We start from the raw sequence: 23,342 nt of genomic DNA, 5'->3' as shown, positions 1-23,342 counted from the left end.
TTGTGCATTAATTATAAATAGGGATACAACAGGATGATGAAAGAAAATCAGATGCACTTGGGTTAAATCGAGAACGGAGGAAGTAACGGCCTGCGTACATAAGCTGCTCTGCCTGATTGCCTTGCTTTCCTGCTTCATTTTTGACATAATAAAAATAAAATAATAAAGAAGGCCGAGGAAATTTCGAACTGGGTTGCCCTTTTCTTTTTTATTCTTTTATCAGAAGTAAGCAAGGTAAGCAGGCAAGGCAGCTTATGTACGCAGGCCTTAAGCTCAAATGTGATTGAATTTAATTGAAACTTTTTTAAATTTGTGTTTATATAATAAAGTTCTTTGTGTTCTTGTTTTACACAAATAATAAATGCTTTTATTTATTTTGGGATATTTCGCAATGGCTTGCATTTTAATTGCATCTTTAGACTGATTAAAAATGCAATCCGAAGAATGCATATAAATTCAATCCAAAGCTCTGCATCTTAAGTTGTGATTTGGATCGAAAATGGAGTTCATCCTAACTGTGTGCTGTGGAATCGAAATGGAGTGCATACTAGCTGCGCGTTCTCTTGTAAAATTCATAAGTTAATGTTTTGTAGATTCTACCGTATTGGAATTACGGATGCATTGATTCAATTTGTATATTACCAACAATAGGCATATTATAACTCTTTCTTCATTTTGGCTGGGGAGCCTTATTTTTGCATTGTAGTTGTTTTGCGCACACACATGTGTACATTTAATTAAATACTTAATATTATAAGATTTGAATTGTAATATTTTAAGATACATTTCCTGATTCGAAGAACACATTTGTAGTTTTTTTGCAAGTTGTGACATTAATAGACCAAATGGCTTCTTCACATGATACAATGATACAAGGTAACCTCACGCTCAGAGCTCCCTGCCTTACCCCTTGGCAAACATCGTCAATTTTTCCCACTTATAAATTAAAGTTGTTTTAATAAAATATTAAAACAATGACTATGGGATTAAGCCTGACTATTTTGAAAAACAAGATAGAAGTCGTCATCCCAAACAAAAAACGCCAACCCTCCTAATTTAAAAATTATAAATTAAATTGTTTTCAGATTTAAAATGTAAATAAACCTGACGTTTGTATGTTTTAACATATACATACAAAGTTTGTCAAACTCTTGTTGGCAATGAAGAGACGGCATAGCGAAAACAACTCTGTGAGCTCTGAGCGTGAGGTTACCTTGTATCATTGTATCATGTGAAGAAGCCATTTGGTCTATTAATGTCACAACTTGCAAAAAAACTACAAATGTGTTCTTCGAATCAGGAAATGTATCTTAAAATATTACAATTCAAATCTTATAATAATAAGTATTTAATTAAATGTACACATGTGTGTGCGCAAAACAACTACAATGCAAAAATAAGGCTCCCCAGCCAAAATGAAGAAAGAGTTATAATATGCCTTTTGTGGGTAATATACAAATTGAATCAATGCATCCGTAATTCCAATACGGTAGAATCTAGGATGAACTCCATTTTCGATCCAAATCACAAGTTAAGATGCAGAGCTTTGGATTGAATTTATATGCATTCTTCGGGTTGCATTTTTAATCAGTCTAAAGATGCAATTAAAATGCAAGCCATTGCGAAATATCCCAAAATAAATAGAAGCATTTATTATTTGTGTAAAACAAGAACACAAAGAACTTTATTATATAAACACAAATTAAAAAAAGTTTCAATTAAATTCAATCACATTTGAGCTTACTTCCTCCGTTCTCGATTTAACCCAAGTGCATCTGATCAGGGATGCCAACTGTTCAGAGGTAAAAATCGCTACAGCCACATACGCACCATAGGTCTGTAGCGATTTTTACCTTAAAACAGTTTACATTCCTGCTTAACCCACTTAGCGCCGAGAATTTTTTTTACGAGAAAACTTAAAATTTTTTATGAAAATTATATGTTTGAGATTTTTTAAGCATTTTTTAAAAAATAACTTTTTTCTCTAAAACGTATAGTTTTCCTGCAATTGGGCCTTCTTTTAAAAGTTCCAAAAACTTTGGAGGGTAATATTGGTGTATCCTAACATGCCAATCCCTTGGTTTTTGATTGAGAAAATACTCTTACTATATTCCTAACAAATCCCTGACTTTATATGATTCTAACATTTTTGATTAAATTTTTATCGCATATTTAAATTTTTCATCAAAAGTCGAAAATTACAAAAAAGTCGATTTTTTGAATAGCTTGGGTTTTTGTCCAATTGCGTGGAAATTCGTAAGTCAAATGAAGCGCTATCAGCGTGAAATTACAGATAACAAACAATTGGCCTGTTCCCGTACTTTATAAAGTGGTAAAAGTCGTAAAAGTTGTAAAAGTCGTAAACGATTTTCATATAAATTTTGTGTACGGGAACGCAAAATGTGTAAAAGTGGTAAAAATTGTAAAAACTTTTTAGTTCTGGAACAGAGCTAATACTATAACAAAATGCAAAAAAACCCCTCAAAAATATTTGAAAAAACCAGAGTTTTACGTCAATTTTTGCAACCATTTTTTGTGGCGTTTAAACGACCAGTGGCTTTATCTGGGTTAAACAGTGGTTTTTGTACGTCAAAAATCACCACAAGTAGCGGGAAAACCACCAACTCATCCTGTTGTATCCCTATTTATAATTAATGCACAATGGTAACTCTAATCAATAATGTAAATAATAATACAGTGGCAACACTATAATTCAAATGTCATTGTATTCCTTTTTCTACTTCATAAGCTCTGGTCCTTTACTTACCTGAGGTTACCATTTGTTACCATTTTTAACCTGCAAAGCGTTCTTAACCCCGAAAAGTGGCACAACTGGAAGCAATTTTTAAGAGAGTGATAGTGTAGAGGGCGGAAATGGCTTTCTCTTCTACCACAGGCTACCAGCAAAATTTCTGCAGGTAAAAAATGGCAGAACTGATTTTTCGACTTTTGTTTGACGATTATTTCACAATGAAAAACAAGATGGACGAAACACAGAAGAAAAAGTCGAACACTGACAAAACTAAATTAAAAACTGTGAAATAATAGACGAAAATTGATTTTTTTTATGTTTCTTTTTGACATAGCTGCCAGATCTACCATTTTTCCGTTCCTTTACTTTTCTGGTAAAAATGTTCATGAGAGAGCAATTTTGAGCAATGTTGACGAGCGACGCATGTTGAAAATAGGTATTAACTAAGCAACGACGCATCTTCGAAAACAACGCAAATTGAAACGACGCAAAGCGAGGTCTTGGTGTAGTTTGTAAGTTTCTAGCAAAGAGAATAAATGAATTCCTAATAAACTAATTAAAAATTAAACGCTTGCCAAGCTTTTCAATTATTCAACATATATAGTCCACTCTGACGACCATTCCTGACACAACACATCCTAAAATTTTTTATGTTGCCTTCCCATCACTAGTTCAGCTTTCGACATGGACTCGACTCCACTAAAAATTTCCGTCTCATGAATTACCGCAAACATGTTCGCAAATGAAGTTGTTATTTCTTTATTTTATAACAAATTCTTCGAAATGCATACACTTTTGTTTATTTTTTGAAGAAATATGTAGGGATCAACCAACTGTTTTTTTTCTGTAGGGATCTCTACAGCAACTGCTGGCATCGTAATTTGGAAAACACACGCGTTCGTAACCGGCTCATCAAAAACGTAAATAAAAACACTTACAGGAATCCAATCAATAATAATCTGTTATCAGCACACGAAACACAAGAACCGGCAACCACAAACTATTACAGATAATCAATTACATAGTGATATATTTGCATTTAAACAATTTTAATTTTCCAATTTTTATAAAATCTATTGGGAACACTTTATAAACACATTTCACTCAAGTGTTTGAACAAAAACAAAACAAATCCAGCTGCTCTCTTCCTGCAAATACTGGTTGCAAACCACAGAGTTGCTTAAATTAGAAACATTGGACAGCTGATCAGGTGATCTTGAAAGGTGTTGCCATTAGAAAACGAATTGAAGCATTGTCATACATACATCAAACCATATCAGTTAAAAGTCGTTGCCACATTCAAATAAAGAGCTGCACAAGATGTCTCAAACTCCAATCACATCAAAACAAAATCAGATCTTTCAACCGGCAAAGCGAACACTGACAGACACTTCTCCAGATGAAATTCCGTGCTCATCGAAGAAACTGGTGGGAAATATTGAGGTATCAGACTTCATGAGCATGATGCAATCATCTATGGAAACAGCAATGAAAAAAAACATATTTACAAAATACCGATCTAAAATATAAATATGAAAGTAAATCTGGTATAGATTACCTTCATATAAAAATTAAAACCACGATTTCAATCTCATCCCAATTTACATTTTTTAATGCTAGATAATTTTTTGAACGAAAACGACATTGAAAACCCAATAATAATTGGAGATTTGAACATTCGTATTGGAAGTATGCAGACTGACATAGAAGAAATATATATGTCAACGTTTATAACTGGTTTGGAAGAAAGGAAGTCTAAAGATTTAGAAATAAACGCGAGAGGAAAAAAGTTTGTAGATTTTTGCAATGATCATGGTTTACTGGTTTTAAATGGAATGACTCAAGGAGACAAAGATGGAGAATTTACATTTGTCAGTGCAAATGGAACATTCGTTAACGATATATGTTCAGCCTCACAAAACATACTCGATAAAGTTTATGAACTTAAAGTCGAGAATAAACCATGGTCTGATCATATGCCATTAAATTTATCATTGGCATTTAGACTATGTAAAACAGCTTTAAATAAAACTTCACTACTACCAAAACTTAAATGGCAAATGCATAAGAAAGCAGATTACCAGGCAAAGGTTGTGAATCTTCTTGCATCGCGACGTGAAAGTGAGATTACAAACTTTGCAGACATTACAAAATTAATAAAAAACGCTTCCCAACAGTGCTTTGGAAACACAATCCAGTTCAATAAAAAAGAAAAGTTGTTTAACCTACAATGCCATAATGCAAGAGCAAAAACTTTTAAATGCTTTAATAAATTCAGAAAGAATAGTACAAATGGAAATAAGCAGAAATATATTGAAAGCAACCATCGTTATAAAAGCATATGTCGGAACGCGAAACTCGAATATCACGCCATCTTAGAAAGGAAAATAGAAAATGTACGAGATAGTAAAGACTGGTGGAAAATAGCAAAAGAAATAAGAAATGATAACGATATATTGAGTATATCAGCACCGTTGGAAGAACTAAAGACATACTTTCAAAGCCTGCTTAATACACCACAAAAATCGCCAGATATACAATATGCTCCCAAATATAATATAGATGAAAAACTAGATAGTCCAATTACAATAACAGAAGTAATCAGTGTTCTTAGGAAAGCGAAGTCAAATAAAGCTCCCGGCGAAGACCGCATACCTTATGAATTTTACATACATGCACCACACGAACTCTTACAAGAAATAGCTAAATGTTGCAATAATGCCTATAACCAGGGAGAAGTAGACTCAGCTTTCATAACAAGTTTAATTTTTACAATATTTAAAAAAGGGGATGCCACAAATCCACAAAACTACCGTGGAATATCATTTATGAACAGCTTACCTAAAATAATGATAAGCATAGTGACGGATAGACTATACAAATGGACCGAGAAACACCAAAAACTTAATGAATACCAATGTGGTTTCCGTAAAAACTACTCTACTTCAGATAATATTTTTAATCTAACATCAATTATCCATTTAAATTGGCGGAGAAATAAGAAAACATACGCTTTCTTTGTGGATTTTAAGGCGGCCTTCGACAATGTGTCCAGAAGGTCAATGATATACAAACTGAATACAATAGGTGTGTCGACAAAGATGGTGAAATTTATAGAAAGTGTGTATAACTATACAAAGTTCATGGTATGGGATGGTAAAGCTCTATCTGACCAATTCTCTACATTTGCCGGAGTTAAACAAGGCTACCTGTTATCACCACTGTTATTCGCCTTGTATCTAGACGACCTACATCATTTTATTGGAGGTGGCATAGAATTGGCTGATGATATTGTTATATTAGCGGATGAAATTGACGTGTTGCAGCAAATGATTCAAAAATTAGAAGACTACTGCGATATGTGGAATATGACTGTCAATTTAGACAAGTCAAAGATAATGGTGTTTAGAAAAGGTGGAAAGATCGCAAAAAACGAAAAACGGATTTATAAAAATGAACCGATAACCATAGCGTCAGAGTTTACATACCTGGGAATACTCCTAACTCCAAAACTTACTTTTAAGAACCATATCCAGAAAAGAAACAATGCATCTAAAACAAGTATCAACTCTACGTGGAAAAGTTTTCTAAGCAAAAGTAGCATATCAATGGCATCAAAATGGAAGTTGTTTTTAACAGTATGCAGAGCTATACAGCAATATGGTGCACAAATATGGGGATTTTCATATTTTGATGAGACTGATAAACTAGAAGTATATTTTCTGAAGAAAATTCTTAAATTGCCAAGCTTCACACCGTCTTACATACTTAGATTAGAAACATGCGTGGAACAGAGCCATATCACAGCCCTAAAAACTCATCTTGATTACGTAATTCGTGTCCTATTTGATTATCCAAGTAATCGATTACCGCATAAACTAGGAAACAAAATAATACAAAAACAGATATATTGGGCTAAAGATCTTAATGATCTACTAGTACAGAACAACATAGATCCCGTATTTCTAAACAATACGAAAAGTCAATTAATTGGAAGGAAAGATCACCTCATACAAACATTGCAACTAAAATACTGGAGCACCGCTACTAACATGGCGAGGCTGACAGACCGTTTTTATTCAAAATTGGATCCAGCAGTAGGCAGATTATACATAACATCTCAAACCACAACACAAGATCAAATGTGGATATTTAAAGCCAGAAGCGACATGATAAAACTCAACCTAAACAAATTCGATCCAAATAGAAATCCCTTATGCTCGCTATGCAATACGCTGGAAATTGAGAATCTTCAGCATTTTCTAGGACGTTGTCCAGCTTTGAAAGAATTCAGAATTAGAATCTTTGGAACTCCCTTTTTAAATCAAGGGGATTTAATAAACGTATTGAACGGATATATTGTACATTGGAGCCAGTTAGCAAATTACTTACGAATTTGTGTAGAATATAGAAATCAATTATTAATGGAATTTAATTTCTAGCTTAACAGCATGTTAATAATACATTAATGTATAGTAGGCAGACGACCATAGGTCAGTGTCTCATAAGAAATATTAAAACTTATTTTTTATTTAACCTTGTTCATATATATTGCTTTAATATTAAACAAACATGTACTATGAATTTGCAACAATAAAAAATACTACTACTACTACAGCAACTGCTTATAAAATGTATCGAATGGAGTGCATTTTTCATAACTCTGTTGGACTACATCCAAAGATGTTGTGAAATCATAGCTCCAATTGCACAACTTCCAAAATTTTTAGCTGGGAAATTCCGCCTTATTGAGAAACATCTTCTTAAGGCATTAGCATAAGGGTTAACTATGTAGAATAACATGGGGCAGCTTCGCCACTGTTGTGCTTTCGCCAGCGCCGATTTTATTGAAGCTGCATAAAGATCATCAAAGAGAAAGTTGTAGATCCTCGATTAACTCATAACTTTCTCTTGGATGATCTTCATGTAGCATCAATTAAATCGGCACTGGCAAAGGCGCAAAAGTGGCGAAGCTGCCACATGCTACCCTATCCTTATTATTAAATATGAAAAACGTTAGCTATAGCTTCAAAAGAATTCTAGTGTGGTACTGTTATATAACACCTATACCAATGCCCTTAACACTATCTTTCTACGAGGCCAAAACGTGTATACTATTCCTATAACCTACTTTATTCTGTGGTAATATTATAGATTTAAACTCAGCATCACTAATAATCAGAATGCTAAAAATGGCGTATATTTTCAGATTTCCGGACTTTTCATACTCTTCGCTATGAGAAATTCCATTTGATGTGGGCGTGAATTGAATATGTGAATATATATAAACTCAAATGACGGTAACGTGGACCCACGTACTTCATTGTAGGCCTTAAGTCATTTCAAATTTCAAAAGGCAATATTCATATGGCAAAATTAACTCCTCGTTTCATTGCGGTGTTAAAAATGTGTTGATTTGTACATGCATAATAAAACAATTTCCTTCAAAGTGACCTTTTGACCAATGATTCTGATTACACTGTCCTGCCCACTCCAAACATATATTGCCTTGCCGAGCTATTACTTGGATGCGAATGACAAGTTTATTCATTACCTGGAATAAAACCACTAAAATCAATGAGATTTTTTTGCCTCCTAGAAGTACAAATATACACACTTGACGTTTTAGAAGTTGAAGTTGTGTTAACGCATTTCTTCAAAAAGCTGACTTTTTTCCTCCCGTACGCGTTTTATGCATGTATTTGCATAGAAATATTATTTTTAATTCAAAAATACATTAATAAATATCAAGATATAATATTTGACAATTTGCCTTTCCATCGATATTCGTCGGTATGTGCTAACGATTTCTACAATCGTTAACATGAAGTTACAGAATAGCACATTCGTTAACTCAACCGAATATTTTTGTTAACTACCGATGTCGGTTCGTTATTCAAAAAAGTTACAGAATCGTAATACTGTTCCAGTCAAAAGTCGATTTCGATTTTTAGATCCTTAAAATCAAAAAATCGAGGAATCGATTACTCGACAATCGACTAATTCACAATTGAAAGAATATTTGGTAAGAAGAAACATATCAACAAAAACATCAACATGAAACAAAGGTAAGCGGAGATTATTGGAAAATATTAGGATAAATACTTATATCTTTTATTAATTTAGTGTATCAAGAAGAATCTCGACTTTTTGAAGTGCAAGAAGTGAAGAACAAAAAAATATGGCTATGAAAATGTACTGCAAGATATGTCCGAAAGAGGATTTGAGGTTGGTAATGGATAAGAATTTTGTATATCCATTGTTTTTTAATCTTACATATCCTTACAGTACACTAGTATCACAGCAAAGGCATATTTCAATGAAAAGGAAACTGTAAAATTTTCGCGCCATATATAAAGTTAATTGGATACTATATAACAGAGGATATGTTTGATTCGGAGACAGGCAATGTGGGTTATCCTGAACGGCAATTCCCCGTGAATTTTTTACTTTCTCCCTTAAGTTGCAACGGCGGAAAGACGAAACTCAAGGGGAAATTTCATTCATGATAACCCCCAATGTTTCCTGTCTAAGAAGGCGAAACATCTTCGAGCAAAAAGTACAACAAAACAGTTGATGAGCGAATAGCTGCTACTAAAATAGACAAACAGAATGCCAACAATAACCAAAAACCCCTCATAGACAACAAATCAGGAATGGAAAGTGTCAGAAAGAATCAAACTGCTAAGGTGGTAATTGATGTTATTGATGGAAAGTCTTGTTTGAACTTTGTCTTGTTTTTTGAAGCCCACAAATTGCCTTCTGTGTTTGGAATTGATGACATGTGCATAAAAGCCCAGTCCAATGAGTGGAAAGAGAAAATGGTGAAGGCCATAATGGATAAAAATCTGTGGTATATTGTAAGTTTCCTAAAACTTTCGTTAATATGGCTACTAAATATATCTTCAATTGCATCTTTAAAACAATAGGAATACATACCGGATGATTCTTCTGTTTGTCTCTATAGTTGGGATGTGCTACCTGCATTTCACAAACTATATACAAAAATAAAAGAAGCACAAAATTAACTTTGGAAAGGATCCTCTACAAGGGAAGGTTCAATTTAATGGAATATGATAAAGATGAAAACAATGATTTATACAATGAAAATAGAGATGGAAAGAATAACAAAAACCCAAACATAAAGATTTTATAAATAACGATTTTTTATTTAAATGTCTAAATTAAAAACAAGGAGAAGAAAGTTTCCTTATTGTTTCGGTATTTTTTTATTTATGTCGTATAAATATTGCCCATTATCGGTTTGTGTGTGATATATCCAATCGAACACTGCTGCTCAACAGCATTTAAAAATGAATATAACCTTAGCTGATCGGACGATCCTAATATAAAACAGGACCTTGAATTGCACGACCCAAGGCAGACAGTTCTTTTAGGAATTTTTGAGCATTTGTTAGCGTTGATGAACCACAGACAATACGTTTAAGAACATTGGCGGTTTGTTTCTGTCGTATAAAATCCACAAGACTTTTTGGTATTCAATATAATTGCCACCATCCAACACAAAAACTACAGCATCCTGGAAGGGTCCACGATTTTTGGGCATGACATCACCCCCTTTAATAGTTTCGGATCTAAATAAAGGTAATCATCGGTTTCGGGATTATTACGGCATTCCATAACTTGTTCTGTGATATTGGTTACAGGAAGATTCTGTGAAAAATAGCAAACTTTTTAGGAATTGTTGTGGAACAAGGTCTTTTGGGTCGTTGGGATCCAAATCGCAGGGTTTTCGCTTTTAACGGGTACCTGAGAAAAGGGCGAGATAGAAAAATTTTCACAAAAAAATCTATTATTTTCTATGCGAATACTTGATAAAAAAACCTAATGGTCTTCTTTATAAAAAGACCTAGTGGTCTTTTATATAAGACGATCTAATGGTATTCCATCAGAAAACCAAATAATATTCATTTACTATCATAAAGTCTAATAGAAGACCAATCAGTCTTTTCTACCAAAGAGGCTACCAAGAGCTTCTAATACATATTTATATACTCACCTTCAGTTGCTCCTCCAGTTGGTTCATCATCCTCAACATAGAACAAACTCATACCCAACTCCAAGAGATCATGCACCAAAGCTTGATATGGCCATGTATGATGTAACGTGTGGCCATATCCATATTACGATCAAGTGACAGCAGTTGGACGTTGAAAACTAAATACACCACCAGCCTGAGTAGCATCCATGTGAAAGAGATTGAAACGAGCATCCATTGCTACATTTCCCAATGTTACAAAAACGAAAAAAGTTAATCTACAATTGAATCCATTAAGGCTTCCATTTCATCATCACGGATATTGCCACGATTGATTTAATAATATGATAATTGATCAGACTTTTAATTTTTCAGAATATGGAAAACATCCTCCAAACTGATGAAATTAACATATTGATTATATATCAACACAACCGGCCTGCAATGCACTGACAGCTAAATCATAAAGGCCATTTTGAAAATCTTCTGGGCATGGGCATACAGAAGTAGATAGTCGGCACCGGAACATCGGATATGGAGTCACGATCAAAATGTATTTATCTGAAATAAAAGGGGAATGAGAATATTTAAAATGCATTCGTTGTTGTTAATATTGGAGTTACTTACACATCCAGCGCAACACCCAACTCTCTTAGTTCCTTTATTGAAATTATTGGAGAAATAATATCCTGACCCACACGATCATAAATGAAGATTTCCCATACCGGCTCAGCAACCAACACCTTAGTGTACTGTGCATGTGTATTAGATAAAAGTCCTGCGTAGAAATCGGTGCATCCCACAAAAATGGATGCGTTTTTGAAACACAATACCAACACATACATAGATCATTGATAAAAGCTCAATGCAATAGAAGTTTCTTTGATACCACTTTCCACAAAGTTCCACATGAATGCCCTGTTAGCAGAACGATATGGACATGCATGTATTTACCTTAAATTAGATGGGATGATGAATATAGAACTAGGCGCATCCAATAAAATTGTATGACATTTGACAACACAACACATATACATATGTGTATGTATGTAGCTCATTGACTCGTTTCTCCGTGTACAATCTTAATCTCAGCATCATGAATGATTAATAGATCTTGCTCAGCATATTGTTTATTGTACCGCGTCGCGTTTTTGTGAATTTCAATTAAAAATTTTGACAAGAAGTTTTTTGCCAATATCATACTCAATTATATACACATGTATAAAGATCCGAAAATTTAACGCATCTGTCCATTCACTTTCACGGATGGTCCATCTACAATTTATCCGATATCTGCCAAAATGATGAAATATTCAATTTTCAATCAAAACAATTGTCAATCTAATCATTTTGAAAATTGTATGACAATCATTCGAACAATAGGGATTGCAACAACGACACATTTTACAATTGAAATGATAAAAGGCACATATTTAGCACAATCACATGTTCTCACTTTACGCGACACGTTTTTCCGCTGATTGCCAGTTCAAATTAATAAATATTTCTCCAATTTTATGCAATTTTACAAATTAACCAATATTAAATTTCAACATTGAAATCCCTACTTTTTATAGTCTATGACAAATTGTCATAACAAAATATCAAAATAATAGTTACAGAAAAAATAACAAACAAACCAGAAGGAATATATTTTTTCAAGAAAAACAAACTAGAAAATCAATACAAAACAATGCCGGAAACGCAAAATACCAATAGCGATGAATTAGGAAATAGTGCAAGAACTAGCTACGGGTAAGTATGATGTGAATTTGCAAATATTAACGTTTTTAAATAAATGTTAACATTTGTATATGTATACATATGTATTTATAGATTTCTGTTTTTGCTTGGGCGAATCGGAATCTTTGCCTTTCGGATTGCAAAAATATTGCTGATTTTGATAATTGCAACAATTGCAACATGCCTCTGGTGTGGAGGAAAAAAACTTTCAGCAATTCTTTGGCAAATTTTTCGCAAAACCCAATCAAAAATAGAACAAAGAGCTGTTGAACTTATGGAATTGGAATTAAATGAATTTCCATATTGGTTCAACATTATTGTTCTATGGATTAGGAATATTATGAATTTCATGGAATTATTGGTGAGATTAATATTGTTTTTGTGTTTTCTTTTTTATTTTGACAGGATAATTATAAACGAAGTTTTGAAGAGCTTAATTTTTTGGGTATTAATCAAAATTCTTTGTGTATATGTTATTGTTTAAATAATTAATAATTAATTGTTATAATATGTTGTTGATATTGTTTTCTTATTATATGTTGTTATCATTGTTTATTTGTTCTTTTTTAGAATATTAGTTAACCCTCCGTTGGGCTCCTGGGTCTGACCAGACGCTTTTGAATATTATAGAAAAGGCCCGGCCAGAGCCAGGTATCCAACGGAGGGTTAAATAAAAAATAACAATTATTTAACGTTAATTAACATGTATTCTCTTCTCAATCTATCTACATCTGAAAAGGTTAGCACTACGCAGTAGAAGAAGATACAGTGTGAATCCCGTTATTGGAGACCACCCCCATCCATCGCAGCACAAGAACGCCAGCGGCCAAGGCAAAGACGAGTGGTTTTAGCCCAGTTAAAATCCGGACGATGCACCCCCCTCAATTCGTATTTGTCCCGAATTGACGCCACGATACCCAACACATTCCCAGCATGTGAATTGGGACCACACCATAGGCTGCATTTGTTTAGCTGCCCAGCTAATCACACTCACCTGTCCCCTGATTCCCTATGGACGCAACCAGTTCAAGTTGCAGAATTCTTGAGTCTGGACTCAGAGGAACCAGAACCTGATAACTGAAATAATACACGAAAGAACATACTATTTGCGTTGCTACAACAACTCCGCATTCTGATCTACAACAACTATGAACACGAAGAGTGCTCATCTTGTTCATCTATGATATACATTATCTATCTATGTATGTATATAGCTGTTGGAGAGAGAGAGAGAGATCAATAACATATTTACCATTCGTTTCAGTGTCTTATTGTACCGTTTCAATATTCCAACAAAAAATGTTTACATAAAAAAATCAATGAGCTATGTATGTGTTGGTATTGTGTTGCAAAAACGCACCCAGTTTTGTGGGATGCACCGAGTTCTACGCAGGACTTTTATCTAATACACATGCACAGTACCCTAAGGTGTTGGTTGCTGAGCCGGTATGGAAAATCTTCATTTATGATCGTGTGGGTCAGGATATTATTTCTCCCATAATTTCAATAAAGGAACTAAGAGAGTTGGGTGTTGCGCTGCATGTGTAAGTAACTCCAATATTAACAACAACGAATGCATTTTAAATATTCTCATTCCCCTTTTTATTTGAGATAAATACATTCTGATCGTGATTCCATATTAGATGTTCCGGTGCCGGCTATCTACTTCTGTATGCCCATGCCCAGAAGATTTTCAAAATGGCCTTTATGATTTAGCTGTCAGTGTATTGCAGGCCGGTTGTGTTGATATATGATCAATATGTTAATTTTATAAGTTTGGAGGATGTTTTCTATATTATGAAAAATTAAAAGTCTGATCAATTATCATATTATTATGTTAATCGTGCCAATACCCGTGATGATGAAATGGAAGCCTTAATGCATTCAATTGTATATTCACATTTCCAAAAACTGAAATTGAACATTCCTAGTATGAGGAAATGTTCTCTGGGACTCTATCTTTAATGTCATGTATTCAGTTTGGACAAGGTTTATATAGGGAAGATTCCAGAGGCGATACCCTGTCCTGACCTCCAGTTGGAAAACGGAAAATTGACAACTTTGTTCTACAAAAAACTGAAATTGAACATTCCTAGTATGAGGAAATGTATTCAGTTTGGACGAGGTTTGTATAGGGAAGATTCCAGAGGCGATACTCTGTCCTGACCTCCACTTGGAAAAGGGAAAATCGACAACTTTTTTCTACAAAAAACTGAAATTGAACATTCCTGGTATGAGGAAATATTCTCTGTGACTCTGTATTCAGTTTGGACGAGGTTTGTATAGGGAAGATTCCAGAGGCGATACTCTGTCCTGACCTCCAGTTGGAAAACGGAAAATTGACAAATTTGTTCTACAAAAAAACTGAAATTGAACATTCCTAGTATGAGGAAATGTTCTCTGGGACTCTATCTTTAATTCCATGTATTCAGTTTGGACGAGGTTTGTATAGGGAAGATTCCACAGGCAATTTTCTGTCCTGACCTCCAGTTGGAAAACGGAAAATTGACAACTTTGTTCTACAAAAAACTGAAATTGAACATTCCTAGTATGAGGAAATGTTCTCTGGGACTCTATCTTTAATTCAATGTACTCAGTTTGGACGAGATTTGTATAGGGAAGATTCCACAGCCAATTTTCTGTCCTGACCTCCAGTTGGAAAACGGAAAATCGACAACATTGTTCTACAAAAAACTGAAATTGAACATTTCTAGTATAAAGAAATGTTCTCTGGGACTCTGTCTTTAATTCCATGTATTCAGTTTGGACGAGGTTTGTATAGGGAAGATTCCACAGCCAATTTTCTGTCCTGACCTCCAGTTGGAAAACGGAAAATCGACAACGTTGTTCTACAAAAAACTGAGATTGAACATTCCTAGTATGAGGAAATGTTCTCTGGGACTCTATCTTTAATTCCATGTATTCAGTTTGGACGAGGTTTGTATAGGGAAGATTCCAGAGGCGATACTCTGTCCTGACCTCCAGTTGGAAAACGGAAAATGGACAACTTTGTTCTACAAAAAACTGAAATTGAACATTCCTAATATGATGAAATGTTCTCTGGGACTCTATCTTTAATTCCATGCATTCAGTTTGGACGAGGTTTCTATAGGGAAGATTCCAGAGGCGATACTCTGTCCTGACCTCCACTTGGAAAACGGAAAATCGACAACTTTGTTCTACAAAAAAACTGAAATTGAACATTCCTAGTATGAGGAAATGTTCTCTGGGACTCTATCTTTAATTCCATGTATTCAGTTTGGACGAGGTTTGTATATGAAAGATTCCAGAGGCGATACTCTGTCCTGACCTCCACTTGGAAAACGGAAAATCGACAACTTTGTTATACAAAAAACTGAAATTGAACATTCCTAGTATGAGGAAATGTTCTCTGGGACTCTATCTTTAATTTCATGCATTCAGTTTGGGCGAGGTTTGTATAGGGAAGATTCCAGAGGCGATACTCTGTCCTGACCTCCACTCGGAAAACGGAAAATCGACAACTTTGTTCTACAAAAAAACTGAAATTGAACATTCCTAGTATGAGGAAATGTTCTCTGGGACTCTATCTTTAATTCCATGTATTCAGTTTGGATGAGGTTTGTATAGGGAAGATTCCAGAGGCGATACTCTGTCCTGACCTCCAGTTGGAAAACGGAAAATTGAACACTTTGTTCTACAAAAAACTGAAATTGAACATTCCTAGTATGAGGAAATGTTCTCTGGGACTCTATCTTTAATTCCATGTATTCAGGTTGGACGAGGTTTGTATAGGAAAGATTCCACAGCCAATTTTCTGTCCTGACCTCCGGTTGGAAAACGGAAAATCGACAACTTTGTTCTACAAAAAAACTGAAATTGAACATTCCTAGTATGAGGAAATGTTCTCTGGGACTCTATCTTTAATTCCATGTATTCAGTTTGGACGAGGTTTGTATAGGGAAGATTCCAGAGGCGATACTCTGTCCTGACCTCCAGTTGGAAAACGGAAAATTGAACACTTTGTTCTACAAAAAACTGAAATTGAACATTCCTAGTATGAAGAAATGTTCTCTGGGACTCTATCTTTAATTCTATGTATTCAGTTTGGACGAGGTTTGTATAGGGAAGATTCCAGAGGAGATACTCTGTCCTGACCTCCAGTTGGAAAACGGAAAATTGACAACTTTGTTCTACAAAAAACTGAGATTGAACATTCCTAGTATGAGGAAATGTTCTCTGGGACTCTATCTTTAATTCCATGTATTCAGTTTGGACGAGGTTTGTATATGGAAGATACCAGAGGCGATACTCTGTCCTGACCTCCACTTGGAAAACGGAAAATCGACAACTTTGTTCTACAAAAAACTGAAATTGAACATTCTTAGTATGAGGAAATGTTCTCTGGGACTCTATCTTTAATTCCATGTATTCAGTTTGGACGAGGTTTGTATAGGGAAGATTCCAGAGGCGATACTTTGTCCTGACCTCCACTTGGAAAACGGAAAATCGACAACTTTGTTCTACAAAAAACTGAATTTGAACATTTCTGGTATGAGGAAATATTCTCTGTGACTCTGTGTTTAATTCCATGCATTCAGTTTGGACGAGGTTTGTATAGGGAAGATTCCAGAGGCGATACTCTGTCCTGACCTCCAGTTGGAAAACGGATAATTGACAACTTTGTTCTACAAAAAACTGAAATTGAACATTCCTAGTATGAAGAAATGTTCTCTGGGACTCTATCTATAATTCCATGTATTCAGTTTGGACGAGGTTTGCACAGGGAAGATTCCAGAGGCGATACTCTGTCCTGACCTCCACTTGGAAAACGGAAAATCGACAACTTTGTTCTACAAAAAACTGAAATTTAACATTCCTGGTATGAGGAAATATTCTCTGTGACCCTGTGTTTAATTCCATGTATTCAGTTTGGACGAGGTTTGTATAGGGAAGATTCCAGAGGCGATACTCTGTCCTGACCTCCAGTTGGAAAACGGAAAATTGACAACTTTGTTCTACAACAAACTGAAGTTGAACATTCCTAGTATGAGGAAATGTTCTCTGGGACTCTATCTTTAATTCCATGCATTCAGTTTGGACGAGGTTTGTATAGGGAAGATTCCAGAGGCGATACTCTCTCCTGACCTCCACTTGGAAAACAGAAAATCGAGAACTTTGTTCTACAAAAAACTGAAATTGAACATTCCTAGTATGAGGAAATGTTCTCTGGGACTCTATCTTTAATTCCATGCATTCAGTTTGGACGAGGTTTGTATTGGGAAGATTCCAGAGGCGATACTCTGTCCTGACCTCCACTTGGAAAACGGAAAATCGACAACTTTGTTCTACAAAAAACTGAAATTTAACATTCCTAGTATGAAGAAATGTTCTCTGGGACTCTATCTATAATTCCATGTATTCAGTTTGGACGAGGTTTGTACAGGGAAGATTCCAGAGGCGATACTCTGTCCTGACCTCCACTTGGAAAACGGAAAATCGACAACTTTGTTCTACAAAAAACTGAAATTTAACATTCCTGGTATGAGGAAATATTCTCAGTGACCCTGTGTTTAATTCCATGTATTCAGTTTGGACGAGGTTTGTATAGGGAAGATTCCAGAGGCGATACTCTGTCCTGACCTCCAGTTGGAAAACGGAAAATTGACAACTTTGTTCTACAACAAACTGAAGTTGAACATTCCTAGTATGAGGAAATGTTCTCTGGGACTCTATCTTTAATTCCATGTATTCAGTTTGGACGAGGTTTGTATAGGGAAGATTCCAGAGGCGATACTCTGTCCTGACCTCCACTTGGAAAACGGGAAATCGACAACTTTGTTATACAAAAAACTGAAATTGAACATTCCTAGTATGAAGAAATGTTCTCTGGGACTCTATCTATAATTCCATGTATTCAGTTTGGACGAGGTTTGTACAGGGAAGATTCCAGAGGCGATACTCTGTCCTGACCTCCACTTGGAAAACGGAAAATCGACAACTTTGTTCTACAAAAAACTGAAATTTAACATTCCTGGTATGAGGAAATATTTTCTGTGACCCTGTGTTTAATTCCATGTATTCAGTTTGGACGAGGTTTGTATAGGGAAGATTCCAGAGGCGATACTCTGTCCTGACCTCCAGTTGGAAAAAGGAAAATTGACAACTTTGTTCTACAACAAACTGAAGTTGAACATTCCTAGTATGAGGAAATGTTCTCTGGGACTCTATCTTTAATTCCATGTATTCAGTTTGGACGAGGTTTGTATATGAAAGATTCCAGAGGCGATACTCTGTCCTGAACTCCACTTGGAAAACGGAAAATCGACAACTTTGTTATACAAAAAACTGAAATTGAACATTCCTAGTATGAGGAAATGTTCTCTGGGACTCTATCTTTAATTCCATGCATTCAGTTTGGACGAGGTTTGTATAGGGAAGATTCCAGAGGCGATATTGTGTCCTGACCTCCACTCGGAAAACGGAAAATCGACAACTTTGTTCTACAAAAAAACTGAAATTGAACATTCCTAGTATGAGGAAATGTTCTCTGGGACTCTATCTTTAATTCCATGTATTCAGTTTGGACGAGGTTTGTATAGGGAAGATTCCAGAGGCGATACTCTGTCCTGACCTCCAGTTGGAAAACGGAAAATTGAACACTTTGTTCTACAAAAAACTGAAATTGAACATTCCTAGTATGAGGAAATGTTCTCTGGGACTCTATCTTTAATTCCATGTATTCAGGTTGGACGAGGTTTGTATAGGAAAGATTCCACAGCCAATTTTCTGTCCTGACCTCCAGTTGGAAAACGGAAAATTGACAACTTTGTTCTACAAAAAAACTGAAATTGAACATTCCTAGTATGAGAAAATATTCTCTGTGACCCTCTCTTTAATTCCATGTATTCAGTTTGGACGAGGTTTGTATAGGGAAGATTCCAGAGGCGATACTCTGTCCTGACCTCCAGTTGGAAAACGGAAAATCGACAACGTTGTTCTACAAAAAACTGAAATTGAACATTCTTAGTATGAGGAAATGTTCTCTGGGACTCTATCTTTAATCCCATGTATTCAGTTTGGACGAGGTTTGTATAGGGAAGATTCCAGAGGCGATACTTTGTCCTGTCCTCCACTTGGAAAACGGAAAATCGACAACTTTGTTCTACAAAAAACTGAATTTGAACATTTCTGGTATGAGGAAATATTCTCTGTGACTCTGTGTTTAATTCCATGTATTCAGTTTGGACGAGGTTTGTATAGGGAAGATTCCAGAGGCGATACTCTGTCCTGACCTCCAGTTGGAAAACGGAAAATTGACAACTTTGTTCTACAAAAAACTGAAATTGAACATTCTTAGTATAAGGAAATGTTCTCTGGGACTCTATCTTTAATCCCATGTATTCAGTTTGGACGAGGTTTGTATAGGGAAGATTCCAGAGGCGATACTCTGTCCTGACCTCCAGTTGGAAAACGGAAAATCGACAACGTTGTTCTACAAAAAACTGAAATTGAACATTCTTAGTATGAGGAAATGTTCTCTGGGACTCTATCTTTAATCCCATGTATTCAGTTTGGACGAGGTTTGTATAGGGAAGATTCCAGAGGCGATACTCTGTCCTGACCTCCAGTTGGAAAACGGATAATTGACAACTTTGTTCTACAAAAAACTGAAATTGAACATTCCTAGTATGAAGAAATGTTCTCTGGGACTCTTTCTATAATTCCATGTATTCAGTTTGGACGAGGTTTGTATAGGGAAGATTCCAGAGGCGATACTCTGTCCTGACCTCCACTTGGAAAACGGAAAATCGACAACTTTGTTGTACAAAAAACTGAAATTTAACATTCCTGGTATGAGGAAATATTCTCTGTGACCCTGTGTTTAATTCCATGTATTCAGTTTGGACGAGGTTTGTATAGGGAAGATTCCAGAGGCGATACTCTGTCCTGACCTCCAGTTGGAAAACGGAAAATTGACAACTTTGTTCTACAAAAAAACTGAAATTGAACATTCCTGGTATGAGAAAATATTCTCTGTGACCCTCTCTTTAATTCCATGTATTCAGTTTGGACGAGGTTTGTATAGGGAAGATTCCAGAGGCGATACTCTGTCCTGACCTCCAGTTGGAAAACGGAAAATCGACAACGTTGTTCTACAAAAAACTGAAATTGAACATTATTAGTATGAGGAAATGTTCTCTGGGACTCTATCTTTAATCCCATGTATTCAGTTTGGACGAGGTTTGTATAGGGAAGATTCCAGAGGCGATACTCTGTCCTGACCTCCAGTTGGAAAACGGATAATTGACAACTTTGTTCTACAAAAAACTGAAATTGAACATTCCTAGTATGAAGAAATATTCTCTGGGACTCTTTCTATAATTCCATGTATTCAGTTTGGACGAGGTTTGTATAGGGAAGATTCCAGAGGCGATACTCTGTCCTGACCTCCACTTGGAAAACGGAAAATCGACAACTTTGTTGTACAAAAAACTGAAATTTAACATTCCTGGTATGAGGAAATATTCTCTGTGACCCTGTGTTTAATTCCATGTATTCAGTTTGGACGAGGTTTGTATAGGGAAGATTCCAGAGGCGATACTCTGTCCTGACCTCCAGTTGGAAAACGGAAAATTGACAACTTTGTTCTACAACAAACTGAAATTGAACATTCCTAGTATGAGGAAATGTTCTCTGGGACTCTATCTTTAATTCCATGCATTCAGTTTGGACGAGGTTTGTATAGGGAAGATTCCAGAGGCGATACTCTCTCCTGACCTCCACTTGGAAAACAGAAAATCGACAACTTTGTTCTACAAAAAACTGAAATTGAACATTCCTAGTATGAAGAAATGTTCTCTGGGACTCTATCTTTAATTCCATGCATTCAGTTTGGACGAGGTTTGTATAGGGAAGATTCCAGAGGCGATACTCTGTCCTGACCTCCAGTTGGAAAACGGATAATTGAAAACTTTGTTCTACAAAAAACTGAAATTGAACATTCCTAGTATGAAGAAATGTTCTCTGGGATTCTATCTATAATTCCATGTATTCAGTTTGGACGAGGTTTGTATAGGGAAGATTCCAGAGGCGATACTCTGTCCTGACCTCCACTTGGAAAACGGAAAATCGACAACTTTGTTCTACAAAAAAACTGAAATTGGACATTCCTGGTATGAGAAAATATTCTCTGTGACCCTCTCGTTAATTCCATGTATTCAGTTTGGACGAGGTTTGTATAGGGAAGATTCCAGAGGCGATACTCTGTCCTGACCTCCAGTTGGAAAACGGAAAATCGACAACTTTGTTCTACAAAAAACTGAATTTGAACATTCCTAGTATGAAGAAATGTTCTCTGGGACTCTATCTTTAATTCCATGCATTCAGTTTGGACGAGGTTTGTATAGGGAAGATTCCAGAGGCGATACTCTGTCCTGACCTCCAGTTGGAAAACGGATAATTGAAAACTTTGTTCTACAAAAAACTGAAATTGAACATTCCTAGTATGAAGAAATGTTCTCTGGGACTCTATCTTTAATTCCATGTATTCAGTTTGGACGAGGTTTGTATAGGGAAGATTCCAGAGGCGATACTCTGTCCTGACCTCCAGTTGGAAAACGGAAAATCGACAACGTTGTTCTACAAAAAACTGAAATTGAACATTCTTAGTATGAGGAAATGCTCTCTGGGACTCTATCTTTAATCCCATGTATTCAGTTTCGACGAGGTTTGTATAGGGAAGATTCCAGAGGCGATACTTTGTCCTGACCTCCACTTGGAAAACGGAAAATCGACAACTTTGTTCTACAAAAAACTGAATTTGAACATTCCTGGTATGAGGAAATAATCTCTGTGACCCTGTGTTTAATTCCATGCATTCAGTTTGGACGAGGTTTGTATAGGGAAGATTCCAGAGGCGATACTCTGTCCTGACCTCCAGTTGGAAAACGGATAATTGACAACTTTGTTCTACAAAAAACTGAAATTGAACATTCCTAGTATGAAGAAATGTTCTCTGGGACTCTATCTATAATTCCATGTATTCAGTTTGGACGAGGTTTGTATAGGGAAGATTCCAGAGGCGATACTCTGTCCTGACCTCCACTTGGAAAACGGAAAATCGACAACTTTGTTCTACAAAAAACTGAAATTTAACATTCCTGGTATGAGGAAATATTCTCTGTGACCCTGTGTTTAATTCCATGTATTCAGTTTGGACGAGGTTTGTATAGGGAAGATTCCAGAGGCGATACTCTCTCCTGACCTCCACTTGGAAAACAGAAAATCGACAACTTTGTTCTACAAAAAACTGAAATTGAACATTCCTAGTATGAAGAAATGTTCTCTGGGACTCTATCTTTAATTCCATGCATTCAGTTTGGACGAGGTTTGTATTGGGAAGATTCCAGAGGCGATACTCTGTCCTGACCTCCAGTTGGAAAAACGGATAATTGACAACTTTGTTCTACAAAAAACTGAAATTGAACATTCCTAGTATGAAGAAATGTTCTCTGGGATTCTATCTATAATTCCATGTATTCAGTTTGGACGAGGTTTGTATAGGGAAGATTCCAGAGGCGATACTCTGTCCTGACCTCCACTTGGAAAACGGAAAATCGACAACTTTGTTCTACAAAAAACTGAAATTTAACATTCCTGGTATAAGGAAATATTCTCTGGGACTCTCTCTTTAATTCCATGTATTCAGTTTGGACGAGGTTTGTATATGGAAGATTCCACAGCCAATTTTCTGTCCTGACCTCCAGTTGGAAAACGGAAAATCGACAACGTTGTTCTACAAAAAACCGAAATTGAACATTCCTAGTATGAGGAAATGTTCTCTGTGACCCTCTCTTTAATTCCATG

At 35.7% G+C, this 23,342-nt stretch overlaps 3 long non-coding RNA genes across 4 annotated transcripts; 2 read left to right on the top strand and 1 right to left on the bottom strand.

Annotated features, from left to right (window-relative positions):
• The first annotated feature begins 8,772 nt into the window (after nucleotides 1-8,772).
• On the top strand, nucleotides 8,773-9,892 carry LOC141395296 (uncharacterized). The gene is made up of 5 exons (XR_012410586.1): nucleotides 8,773-8,820; nucleotides 8,879-8,980; nucleotides 9,041-9,441; nucleotides 9,500-9,612; nucleotides 9,682-9,892. It is a non-coding gene; the product is annotated as an uncharacterized lncRNA (long non-coding RNA).
• A 4-nt stretch (nucleotides 9,893-9,896) lies between these two features.
• LOC141395297 (uncharacterized) lies at nucleotides 9,897-12,117 on the bottom strand. The gene is made up of 4 exons (XR_012410587.1): nucleotides 11,706-12,117; nucleotides 11,379-11,529; nucleotides 10,773-11,312; nucleotides 9,897-10,522 (listed from the first exon to the last, which is right to left on the bottom strand). It is a non-coding gene; the product is annotated as an uncharacterized lncRNA (long non-coding RNA).
• A 248-nt stretch (nucleotides 12,118-12,365) lies between these two features.
• On the top strand, nucleotides 12,366-14,361 carry LOC141395299 (uncharacterized). 2 transcript variants are annotated; one of them, XR_012410588.1, is made up of 5 exons: nucleotides 12,366-12,506; nucleotides 12,900-12,939; nucleotides 13,234-13,696; nucleotides 13,759-14,038; nucleotides 14,138-14,361. It is a non-coding gene; the product is annotated as an uncharacterized lncRNA (long non-coding RNA). The 2 variants fall into 2 exon arrangements; XR_012410589.1 differs by lacking the exon at nucleotides 12,900-12,939.
• Nucleotides 14,362-23,342: the final 8,981 nt, after the last annotated feature.

Source organism: Musca autumnalis, unplaced genomic scaffold, assembly GCF_047663935.1.
Source record: "Musca autumnalis isolate F117 unplaced genomic scaffold, ASM4766393v1 scaffold_2, whole genome shotgun sequence".
In the NCBI taxonomy this organism is placed as follows: Eukaryota; Metazoa; Arthropoda; class Insecta; order Diptera; family Muscidae; genus Musca; species Musca autumnalis.
The sequence above is the reverse complement of the archived record's forward strand: the minus strand, read 5'-3'. Positions and strand labels throughout refer to the sequence as shown.